This window comes from Marmota marmota, unplaced genomic scaffold (assembly GCF_001458135.2).
Source record: "Marmota marmota marmota unplaced genomic scaffold, marMar, whole genome shotgun sequence".
Lineage (NCBI taxonomy): Eukaryota > Metazoa > Chordata > Mammalia > Rodentia > Sciuridae > Marmota > Marmota marmota.
The window spans coordinates 132882-145586 of NW_026000136.1; the positions used below are offsets into that span (position 1 = coordinate 132882).

At 36.4% G+C, this 12705-nt stretch overlaps 1 pseudogene; it reads left to right on the forward strand.

The window, feature by feature from the left end:
• Positions 1–722: 722 nt before the first annotated feature.
• Positions 723–5466, forward strand: LOC107155874 (annotated as a pseudogene).
• The last annotated feature ends 7239 nt before the right edge of the window (positions 5467–12705 follow it).

Genomic DNA, 12705 nt, shown 5'->3' on the forward strand with positions numbered 1-12705 from the left:
CTCTCATCCAGTTCCACAGGGTATGAAAGTTTAGAAACTTCTTAACAAATGTAATTATGTGAGGTTACAAATATGTTAATTAGTGAATTGTGGTGAATATTTCACAATGTACATACCTGTATCAGAATCAAATTACCAGCTGGGCATGGTGTCATACACCTATAATCCTAGTAGCCACTTAGGAGGCAAAGACAGGAATATCACAATTTCAAGGCCAGCCTCAGCAATTTAGTGAGACCCTGTATCAAAAAAAAAAAAAAAAAAAAGAACATGAGCCCTTCCAGATCCATTAAGCTACAACACCATGTGCTGCTGCCCTCTGCCACCTCATGACCCAGTAGGCCTCACCAGATGCCAGCATGATGCTCTTGAACTTCCAGAGCCATGAGCAAAATAAAATGTCTTTTCTCTATAATTTACCAAGGGTGATATTCAATTATAGCAACAGAAATCATACTAAGTTTCGGAGAGATTACTGTTCAAGGCACATAACTAAAAAGCAACATTTCTGGGACTCAAACCAATTATCTTCAGTTCCATACAAAATAGAAGCAGTTAGCCATCAAGTAAAACACACAAAAACCAGGCTGCAGATTCCTCTTTACTTGTCAGAGATGTTTGTGTTTGAATGTAAAAGTCAGTAAACGAGAGTAGCTTCTTTGCATCTACAGCATCTGTACCTACTTTCAAGAGAACTTCCTGAGCCTTTTCCTCATATGAACATGCAGGTCAATAACACTTTCATCATCATCACCATCATCATCATCGTCATCGTCATATTCACTATAACAGTTATTCCCATCATTAAAGGGACAAAAAGAACAGACATCAAATGCTGTTCCATTCCTTTACACTCTCTTTTTCCAATTTTTAGTAGAAAGAAAAAAAAGTGAGGATTCTTAAAATTCATTTTTCTTTGAAGGATTATAGGATTTTCAAATGGTATAGAAACTATAATAGCATATCAAATAGTAATAAGATACCAAACTACACCCAGCTAAAAAAGTTAAGTCTTGGTCAATTACCTTTGACTTTTCACTCTGAGACATGGGCACCTAGTCTTACCACTTATTTAAATGTGATAAAGTTTTGCACCATTCATGTCATCATTCCCCAGATCACCAGAGATTATGATGTCAGATGCAGTACCCCACGTGCTTCCTGAACATTTCCAGAGTTCAGGAATAGCTATTTGTACACTTTCCCACAACTTGCAATGTCATTTCCTACTGAAATTCTAGTACAAAAAAAACTTTTCTTTGTAAGATGCAAGCATTGTGTTGTTGGGAATCAGTAGCACCCTATAATTAGAAACTGGTGAACTGGGTGTGGTTGTGCATGCCTGTAATCCCAGTGGCTCAGGAGGCTGAGTCAAAAGGATCATGAGTTCAAAGACAGATTCAGCAAAAAGCGAAGTGCTGAGCAACTCAGTGAGACCCTGTCGCTAAATAAAATACAAACCAGTTCTAAGGATGTAGCTCAGTGGTCAAGTGCCCTTGAGTTCAATCCCTCATACCCCCTACCACCACCAAATAAAAAGATTATTGTTTCCTTTCTGACACATTACCCTAGGAAATGGGAATCTTCATTCCAGGAAATCTACTGTGTATAATTTATTAACTGAGACATATCAATTTGCTTGACAAAAGGATTCACCATCATAGTATCATAAGGAGTTTGAAGGAGATATCAGAAAACTCAAGGAGAGATTCTATGGGTATCCAGGTAGTCCGAAAGATGATTCCTATTAGTCCCAGGAGCATCCATGGATGAAATATAACCAGTAAACACTCTCATGATTAAAATGATTGTTATAGTGGAAAAAAAAACTATTCTTCTTGGTAAACATCACTGGACCACCCCAGGGGTCCTCCAGGACCCTCCAAAAATCACTCAGCCCACCACAACCTCCAGCACTTTGGCTGTGATCCACTCTCACTCATTAGTACTTATGCCAAGGCAATTGTAAAATATTTTGAATATCACTCCTGGGTATAATCAAAACTGCTTCTTAAATAAGAATCTTTCTGTGCCCTAAAATTTTAGACACTTTTCCCTTGAGCTATTTGACAGTGTTTCTACCTAAAAAAATCCTAGCAGCTGAAAATAAGATCTAGCTCCATGGAATGCATCTCTATCCTATAGTGGATTTTCATCAAATTATGTATGTTAAAATTTAATTTAGAATTCATACACAGGCTGATTAAAGTTCTAAGTGGTGTCATTAAAATTTTTTAAACTATAGAGATACAGGATTTGCTCATGGATGGTGCAAAACTATATGTTACAACACAATTAATCACTCATTTCTTTGGAACCATGTATTATTAATCTCTTTACTCATCCCAACTAGAATAATGATTCAACCACAAAAGCTATACAGAGATCATAAAAGACAAAGAAAAATTTTGGTTCTATTCCTGGAAATGTTTAAGTTTATAAAACTACACAGCAGTGCAGCACTTAGAATGCCCCTAAAAAAATTATATAGAAGACCCAAAAAGGTGACCATTTATCCTTCTGCTTAACTTTAAAGTGTCTGAATTGGTTACAAATGGGTACTACCCAGTAAGTAAGAGCTTGTCACATGGAAAATGATTAAAATCACCATATAGATTTTTGAAGGAAAATATCTGCATTTGAAGACAGAAATAAGGGGAATAGCATGGATGGTGAAAGGAGACCCTCATCATTATACAAAATACATGTATGAAGATGTTAATTTGGTGTCGACATACCTTATATATAATCAGAGATATGATAAATTATTGTATAATGGTGTATTAAGAATCATAATACAAAAATAAATAAATAAATAAATTTTAAAAATGAAAAAAAGTCTTAATTTTCAAAAGAAACTGATTAGCTATTTGCAAATTTACAATTCACTAAAGCCATATCACTCTGATTTCATTACCTAAAGTATATAACAGTGCCATGAAATTTTACTCGCCAAACAACAGCTTAGAACATAGCCACACAGTTAAAGGTATTTGACAATAAATAATGGTCAATACAAAGAGCCATGCACAAAACAACTGGTCCAAACAGGAACAGTCAGAGCTCTGAAAACACAGGGAGACACACAGATGCCCAAAAAAGGCTGTTTCCATCAGCACAAGAGGCAGCCACACAGGTCACATTGCACTTGAATTTCGGTTATCAAGTTCAAGATATGATGGGGTGCTAGGTAAAGCAGAAGGTCAACCCCAAGGGAGTCACAAGTGAAAGTCATTGACTTATTTCCACAAACATGATTTCAAATACCTGTAAGATCCACCATCCCCCAGCAGCTGAGCACACTAAAATACTCCAGTCTAAAGTGTACTTGCCCCTGCCAAATTCTCAACCCTGTTAGCCAGCATCTACTGCAGGGTCTTCAACAAGAGGGACTCCTCCAGACCAAAAGTGTAGATGGACAAGTCCTGATGGACATTCTGCAAGGAAAGTGGGAGAGGTGTGAATATGTCACCAGTGTCAGGCATCCAGGCCCCATCTACCTTGGTGTCTGTCTTTCAGCTGTTTCACAGAAAGAGTGAAGGGCCTTGCTACCTCTGCACTGTCAGCTGCCCATCACCACAAGTCACTGTCATTACTGCTCTTGTTTCATACATTATTAAACTCAGGGTAACAAGTGCTGCCACACATGGAGTGTGTATCCTGACACGCACTGCATTGGAGCTTTGTCTGTAGTTCCTGTGGTTCCCTATGACAGGGACTATTACTACCACCAGAGAAAAAGAAAGCAGAGAAGTTAGGTCACTTTTCCAAAGTCATACAGTCACAAAATATTCAAGCCAGGATTGAAATTTGGACTATTCCATCTCTCAAGTATTGGTTTCTAACCCACAAAGCATTCTGTTAATTTAAAAAAATAACATTTAAGGCTGGGCAAATGGATGGTGGTGACACTTGTTTAATGTGTCTGTGCAGAGAGGGGGGCAGTAGAGGGGAGCAGTAGAGAGGAGTCTCCAGGGGCCACTGTGCCTGCTTCAGAGAAATAGGGAGCAGCAGGTAAGGCTGAGTGTAATCTGCATTGGCCATGGCCACAACTGCAGGGACCAAGAACAAGGAGGAAGAGCCAAGGTGCAAGAGCAAAGTCTGAAATAGATGTTGCATGAATCATTTTAGAGCTGCACACAACTATGAACATTTCTAAAGCCTTCTCTCATTAAAGTACATCAAGTTGGATGAATCTGACTCCTTGGATCTTTTGGAGTGTCCTGGGTGCTTCTGCAGAAGTCTTGCCTTGCCAGAACAGGTTTTGCAAAGGATGTTTGCTGGGATCATAAGTTCCCTCAGTTGTCCCAAGTGGAGGACTCTTGTTGGCTCCTGTGATGAGCTTCCAGGTAACATCCTGCTGGTCAGGCTTCTAGATGACATCAAGCAGAGGCCTTGGAAATCTAGCCAGTAGGGGCAGTGTGAGCAACTGCACAAATGCATTAAGGGTTCAGGGCAGCACTATGTCTTATTGTAGTACAAAAAATCTGTAGAGCTTCCAGTGTGAATGGCAGCCTCAGGTGCAGGCCTGGAAGCCCCAGTGATAAGTGTACCTGTTACCATGTCCTAAAGCATTACATAACTATGAAGGAAAGGAGCCTGGAGACTTTAAATTCAGCAAATGTGACATCATCATTTTTTGACAACACGTTGATGAAAACTGGTCCCACAGGGTAAGTCAATGAGATTCATGGCTTTTCCCAACCAATTTAGTACAGATTATTAAACCATTGCCTCATATCCCACCTCAGTGCAAAACACATTATGACTTTGAAGTGAAAGACAAGAAAGCACATAATGATGGCCTTTCATTTGTTAAGAATGATGTTCTGACTGTGATCCAAAGAGTGGAGGAAAGCTGTGCTGAAGAAATGTTGGCAGACAAAATAGGAATATTTTTGATTTTCTACATTGATTTCAACTTGGCTGCTAAGCTGACAGAATGGGATAGTCTTCCATGCCAGGAGTTGATGCTGAAGAATATACCTCAGAAGCAGCCCAGAGTAGCACTGCCCCAAAGCACTCACGACACCAAGAAGAACACCAAAAAGCAGCACTTCTTCACTTCCCTCACCATGGCAAACAAGTCCTCTCATGCATCCCAGAACTGCCAATCCATGGAGATCAGCCCTCCAGTCCTCAGCATCTCCAGCAACACTCTACTGCCACAAGAATCAGAGAATCTGGTCTTTCCTTCAGTGCCCCTTCTCAGATTCATGTGAGTACTGCTGCGTTCATTGTGACCCCACATCCAAGGAGCTCAGTGACAACTGGCCCCACATTCACTTTCCTGTTGGATGTCACCTCTCCAGGTGCCCATGAAACTATGAATCCTTCCTTCCCAATGCCCCCTTCTCATGGCTACCACTGTCCTCTCACCTCCATCCTGCCAAGTGCTCTGCTGCTTCTGCTGGAATGGGACCCAGTCTCGTGGCAGAATCCACTGCTCATAGGTTAGAAGATTAAGTATTATAAAGATGTTAGTTCTCCCCAAATTTATCTACAGATTTTATACCTTCTCATTACAAATTCTAGCAGTCAATTTTGTGGAAATGTGTATATTAATTCCAAATGTATATATTAATTAACATATATTAATTCCAAAATTTAAGCAGGTATAGATCATCTCAGAAGCTGGGATCATAGTATGGTAAAAATAACTAAGAAGTGAAGAATTTTGTGTATTAATTATTCCTGATTTTTATATGATCTACTTAATGTTTAATAATGGTAGGATTTAACAATGATTTGCAAAATTTATAAAAACTACTCTCATAAATAAATCAATGTGGGCTGACTTTAGCAAACCAATGATTCCAGGTATCCAGAGAAGTTTAGGTGTCTATGATTTTCTTACCAGCCATTCTTAGTACTGGAAGAATATTAGCCTAATGAAGAAAAAGAAAGGAAAAATAAAATGGCAGAAACTTCAGCCCCTGCACCAGAATATATAATTTGATTTTTAAGAGTAAGCAGGTTTTGGGAGTTATAAATAGGTCAATTTTTTTTTTCTACTACAATGCTGCCTTTCCTTTCAGATTATAGGAAAAGTCTATGGATTCAGATCTGGAAAAAACTTCATGTAATGTTCTGCAAGCCATTTAAGAAAAAGAGGGTCATGAATTATTCATGATTCCTTTAAACAATATACATTTTGCCCAAAGTTTACTCCTCTGGCCACGAATTGTAAGTTGACCATTGAAGTTGCAAACTGTAGACAAAGATGATTTATAACTAAAGTAATCCCCAAAAGACTAGAAATTTGTTGACCAATTACATCATAACAAGTCCAGAACCCTTTTATCTATCAGATAAATGTTGGTTGATGAATAAAAACTAACAAGCCATTAGTTTTCAATATGCCTTTAGGAGAGCCCTAGAAATGCGACTATGCTGCAAACTTGCAGGAGGTTTCCTTCCACCTATTATTCTCTAATTTAAAGATGACACTAGCACAACTTCCTTAATTTTTAATTGACGGACAGCAGCCTGTGTCTTGTGCATTGTGTAGATGCCAGTTTATGAGGTGTCAGATTGTATACATGGAAAGAAAAGCCACTGTCTAACACAGAAGCTGAAACAAAGGGCAGTCAGACCTATTTTGTTTTGTGAATATTTTTGGACACGGAATATAATGAAGAAAGATGAATTGACTGGCCATGGATTTAAAGATTAATGAAAAACAATGAAGATCTCACTGCTCTGAACCATTGGAGAAATGAATCCTATTTTAAACTAAATAGTGTGAACTGGCCAGATTTTATGTTAATATGAATCTATAGATTCCTTCGTCCATGCAATTGACTTCAACACATTTACAAAATATATCTGCTGTGTTGTGTAACCTCCCAGCCGAGGCCTGATTCCTCAACTTTCAAGATATGACATACCTATAACACCCTGAGTTATTGAGGTCAACTTGAGGATCATAAGTCCATGAAAATAAAACTCTTGTCTCATTCTGTAATTAAAAACAAGTTAAAAGAAAGGGATTTATAACATAGGGTAACTACTTTTTGGAAAGCCAAGAGACTGTGCTATATGATTTCAATTTTAAGCTATCATATTGATATGCTTAGGGCTTTAATTTATGGAACAATCAGGCAATTTTTATATTTAACTTTAAATACCTGAATATTATAAATCACCTTAGATGAACATTTATGGGGGAGTTTCAGTGAAACTTCTGAACAACTTGTCATTTTATTGTAAAGCAATGAGTTGTAAAAACTGATATGCTAAGTAATCCTACAGTATAATTTAGAGACACAAAAACAACTGTCAAGAAATAGGCAGAGATTACATTTAATCAATCTTTGCAGACTAAAGTAATAATATTAAATTAATCAACACAGCTTAATTGAAGCTCTAAGTGTAACATATTTTTTGTAACACTTGTTATTAATGAACATTTAAATGCTACCACAACTTGAACTCTGGGTTAAATCTAGATAATGAACCACTGTTGCCACACAAAAAAAGAACAAACACTACTTTAATAGCCCTTTGTTTCCATGGGCTTCTTCCTCTTATACACAGTGGGGACACAGAGGAGTCCCTCCTTCATTCCCAGGGTTATCTACATTGTTGGCAAGATATAATGTTGACGGCTGCTGAAATAACTAAAGCAGAATCCTGAAAAAAGTAAAAGTGCAGTAGCTAAGACTGGAAATGATAAAAGAATTTTCATTATCTTCAAAGACACTGTTTTCAAATCTGTGCTTCTTGTGTTTTTTATTTAAATGTCACAATAATATACAGTCATGTGCCACCTAACATTTTGGTAAACCACAGACCACATATAAAATGCATGTACTACATAGCCAAACACGTAGTAGGCTATACCATGTAAGTTCCAAGATGTGTGCACAATGGTGAAACCACCTAAGATGCATTTCTCAGAGGTATCCTGTTGTTAAGTGCATGACTGTATATTTAAGGATGCTCTGGTTTATAGTGGTAAAGACTTACCTTAACATGTCTCCCAAACCCTTCAGCATTCCCTTCTTGGCTTTCATTTTATCTTTTTTTCTTTTCTTTTCCAGTTTTGTTCTTTTTCCTATCAGTATGGTCCCCTTTCTCTTGGTTCCCATTCATTTGTCTCTCCAAAGAGCACAAAGGCTGATCACTGGTTGTGGATATAGATTCTCGTCCTGATTGTGAACTTTATTCTGTGTCTTCTTCCAATGGATAACAAAATAAAATAAAGATAAGAAATATGGTGAATCATAGCCACAAACGTAAGTAATCAAAAATGTTTGAGAACTTTACATTTCCCTATTTTCTACAGCAGAATGGTCCTGCCCTCAACTTGGATGGCAACACTCTTTAATGTTGAGTAGAATTAGAAGGAAATATGTGATGTGGATGAGTCTCAGGCACACATGTCTGCTCCATGAAGAGGATGCACCATTGCAAGACAGAAGCAGTTTCCTGGCTAGATAGCTAGATGCTTCTGTATGTACAATAATATTCTGGTTGCTACACAACATGTATGAAGGGAGGACTTCAACCCTCCTTACAGAGCACAGACCTCTCAGGGTATTTGCACTACAGTGTCAATATAAAAAGAAAGAAAACAAGCAAGTTTCCTTCCGCAAGTGCTTCCTTTCTTCTTGATTAAGGCAGTGTAGACACATCCTGGTCCCTCATTAATTTGGTAAACTGTACCACTCACTATAAGCACACCACTGTTAGCACAGGACTTCTTTTCTCAGGGTTCCAAATAGGTCCATTTATGATTTCTGGACACAAAAGAGTGGGTTTTCTTGGTATATAACAACAACAGATCCTCAAGGGCTCTATAATGTTTCTTTATATTATTAATGCCAACATCATTACTAAATGCTACTATCTGTACAACAGGTTCTAATTCTCAAAAATTTGCATGATTATCTGCATAAAGGCAGCTTAAAAGCATGAAAATCAATAACCCTCACTTCTTCATATTTTGTAGATAAAAGTTATAATGGTAACAATGTTCTTCCATTTAGTCCATACTTTAAACCTATGAAACAAGGGTAGTTCAAACTTTTTACAATTGAAAGAATGGCAAATAACTGAAGTAGGCTTCTAATTTATCTTTTAAGTAAGAAGCAAACTGGGGAATGATGTTGCCCAAATTATATTGTTATATTGTGTGTATGTAGGAATACGCAGTAATGAATCCCACCACTATTTATGTATAATTATAATATACCAATAAAGATATGAAATATATAAAAAGCATATATTGCACATATCAACAGTCACTCTTAGCAATCTTTTCTGAGATTGGCTACCTAAGACTATTTTCTAAATACATTAAGAATAATGGCATCTTCATTACTTCTTGAATTTCTAGGTCATTTCTTTGCAGCATAGGCAGAAATCACTTTGAATGTCTAATAACACAGAATCAAATAGGACAGTGAGGACTTCATCTCAAACTTTTGCAAAGAACTGACCTTACTATCTTATCATGTGAATTTTGGTCTTGCTTCTCAACCAGCCAGGAGCACTTGAATTACCAAAACAAAGTATTAAGGGACTCGAACTAGCTAATATAGACCCAATATCTTTGTTTTCTGCTATTAAACCCTCACAAATCTAAGAAAAGTTTATCAGATGATGGCACAGTCATGGCCAAGTATTACAGTTTTGTTTTTTTAAAAAGATGCTAGCTATTTTAGAATAACATAAAAAAACAAAGGTTCACTATTCTTTCTTTGACACATTTGGTTAAAAATATGAGCCAGGTCCGGGGATATAGCTCAGTTGGTAGAGTGCTTCCCTTGGATGCACAAAGCCCTGAGTTCAATCCCAAGACACTCACAAAATAACATGAGCCAACATATTTTCTATCCCAGCAGGTCATGCCCTGTGTAGAGCCAAAGGATCATTCCCCCAAGAAAATTCAAATATAGCTTAAGCAGGGTTGCTGTATGTTGCCTAATACTCTTAAGCAAGGTTGCGTAATATTTCCCCACAGACCACTACTTCAACCTTATTTGGGAGTGGCCCAAGTTCAAAATAATTAACCAAATCACTATAAAGCAATTATGAAAAGCTGAAAAACTGAGGCCAATTTCTATATTCAATAGAGCTAAATGTATGCCAGTCAATGTTCTACAATTCCTGCATGGAAACCACCTTTTGCTTATACTCCCAGAGCTCCTTATACAATTTTTTGTTATTGTACTTCTCATTTATGTCTGTTTCCCATTCTCGAGGCACCAAAAATGAGATCTACCAGGCAGATAGCAGCTGAAAATAAATGCCCAGGGAAATAAAAAACAACTAGTAAAACCTGGACAATGCCCTTTGGTCAGATTTCTGAGTATCATCATTTCAATATATTCAGAAAAATGCCTACTATCCCTTAATTAAGCCAATCAGGGCTAACCCCACCCCAACTACAGCAGGAACATCCATTGTATGCAATAAAATTCCAATTGGTTTCTGGTATATTTTTATACTATTATTCTTAGAACTACACATAACATCTAATGGATTTTACAATCCTCTACAATGTCTGAAACTATAAACAACAACAAAAAAATGAGCTCAATAAATTTAAATGATTTAGTCTTCAACAGCAACCATTATCATAAATCATGAATGGAACTATCAGTAGCAATTCTGTTAGTTTTCTGCCTAAGAGTCTGGCAGAAGTTCCAGGGGCATATGTCTGCTCTTGGCTCCATAACTGAATCAATGCAGCACCTTCACAACTCACTATATGCTGACGTCATGTTTGTTGCCAATTCTTTTCATATTCACAGTAATTTTCTGGTATGTTTAATGCAACTTATTTTCTAAGTTGGGTGAAATAGAAAAATTATTAAATCATTTATTAACATTATGTTTTGTAACCTCATTTTAAATGAAAACTCCTACCTCACCCTCCTGCCTGAAGCAAACAGTGGACTGTTTAAATTTGCACATTTGAGGATCCTTTATACTTTGTTCAAATTTAGATAATACATTATCACAGAAACTCTACTGAGAGGTGTACTGATGTAACTACTTCCTTTAAATGCCAACTAATAAAAATATTTAGCAATATGTAGCATCATATGTACAAACATAAGATTTTTTATACTATCACATTATATGTACTTCTAACACAGAAATTATTTGATAGAGGAAAATAATCTCTCACTTCTGTAAAACTGCTCTGGTTTTTAAAGCTCAAATAAATTGGTTACATGATATATATATTATATTTAAGGTCACTAATAAGCTCGTCAGATTCTAAGTTTCTAAAACCAATCTTTGTACATTTAATACTAGCTTTATAATGAGGGTCATAAAATAGTCTTATTCCTTAGATGGAAAAACATTTCTGTAAAAAATTTTTGAACTAAGAAAAGTACCAGTAATATATCAGCAGTAAATGACTTGATCTATTGTGTTCACACATTAAATTACAATGCAAGAACTAATCAAATTAACACTTAGATAATTTACTATTGAAAATGCTATATAAATTTTTATGTTTTCCACTTTAATTTTGTTCATGTTTACAGATTATTTGCTTTCCTTTTGCAGACATTCTAAACAAAGAAAGATGATTATCACCTTCCAAACAAGTAGAAATATCTATTTTGACAATATTTCTACCTGTTTCAACCTGCTCTGTGCACTGAACTCTCAGCTACTTTCCCATGTGATTACCTATAAAGACAAATATTTCCAAGTTTCTTTGTTTTTAAAAGAAGGTAAAGGGTGAAGCTGCTTATTTCTCTTTCATGTAGCACAATCATTCTGCAATTAAGACATACATAACCATCATAAACAAAAGAAATACAAAATTAAAATGATAACCTAACATTACCTTTTACTTACTACTCAACAGGTACTCTACTCTGAGGTCAAGACCTAAGGAAGCATCGGTAAATATTTGTTGAGTAGATGACCATATGAACAAAGAGCTGAAAATATGAAAAGCTGTCTTTTTTTCTCCATATTTATAAAGAACTATCCTACAAATTTTAAAACCATAATGGTAGAAAGAGATTCTTTATTAATTTAGTATTTTTATTGGAAAAGCAAAAACCAAATGGGAAAACTCTACACAGGATGACTCACAGTCCTCACAAGGTACCATTTTAAAATGTCACTTAAATTGGGTTAAATATATAACACATTAATAATGGAAGATTTCACTAAACTCAAAAAATCTCCTGACCACCACCAACTTCAGTCAATTAATGACAAGTAAATAAAAATGTAATAAAAATTGATGAGAGTGGCCTCACAGGTATGCAAAGTTCTACATAGGAACTGAGCATGTTGGGTACATAAATTTAAGAAAGAGTTTTCGCTACTCCACATACACACCCATGCTGAATTCAGAAACTTCCTAAAAACAAATCAAAGCTCCTTTTCTTAAACTGAAGTCTTAATGTTTAAACATACAAGTTAGCAAAAACTGATTTATTTTTTGTACTGGGGATCGAACTCAGGGGTACTCAACCGATGATCCACACCCCAGCCCTATTTTGTATTATATTCAGAGACAAGGCCTCACTGAGTGGCTTACTGCCTCCCCACTGCTGAGGCTGGCTTTGAACTCAGGATCCTCCTATCTCAGCCTCCCTAGCTGCTGCGATTACAGGCATGGGCCACCTTCCTGGCTCCTATATTGTACATTTATTTTTTATTATTATTTTTTTTAGCATTTCACAACATTCAACTAACTTTTAAATGGATTAACTAAAG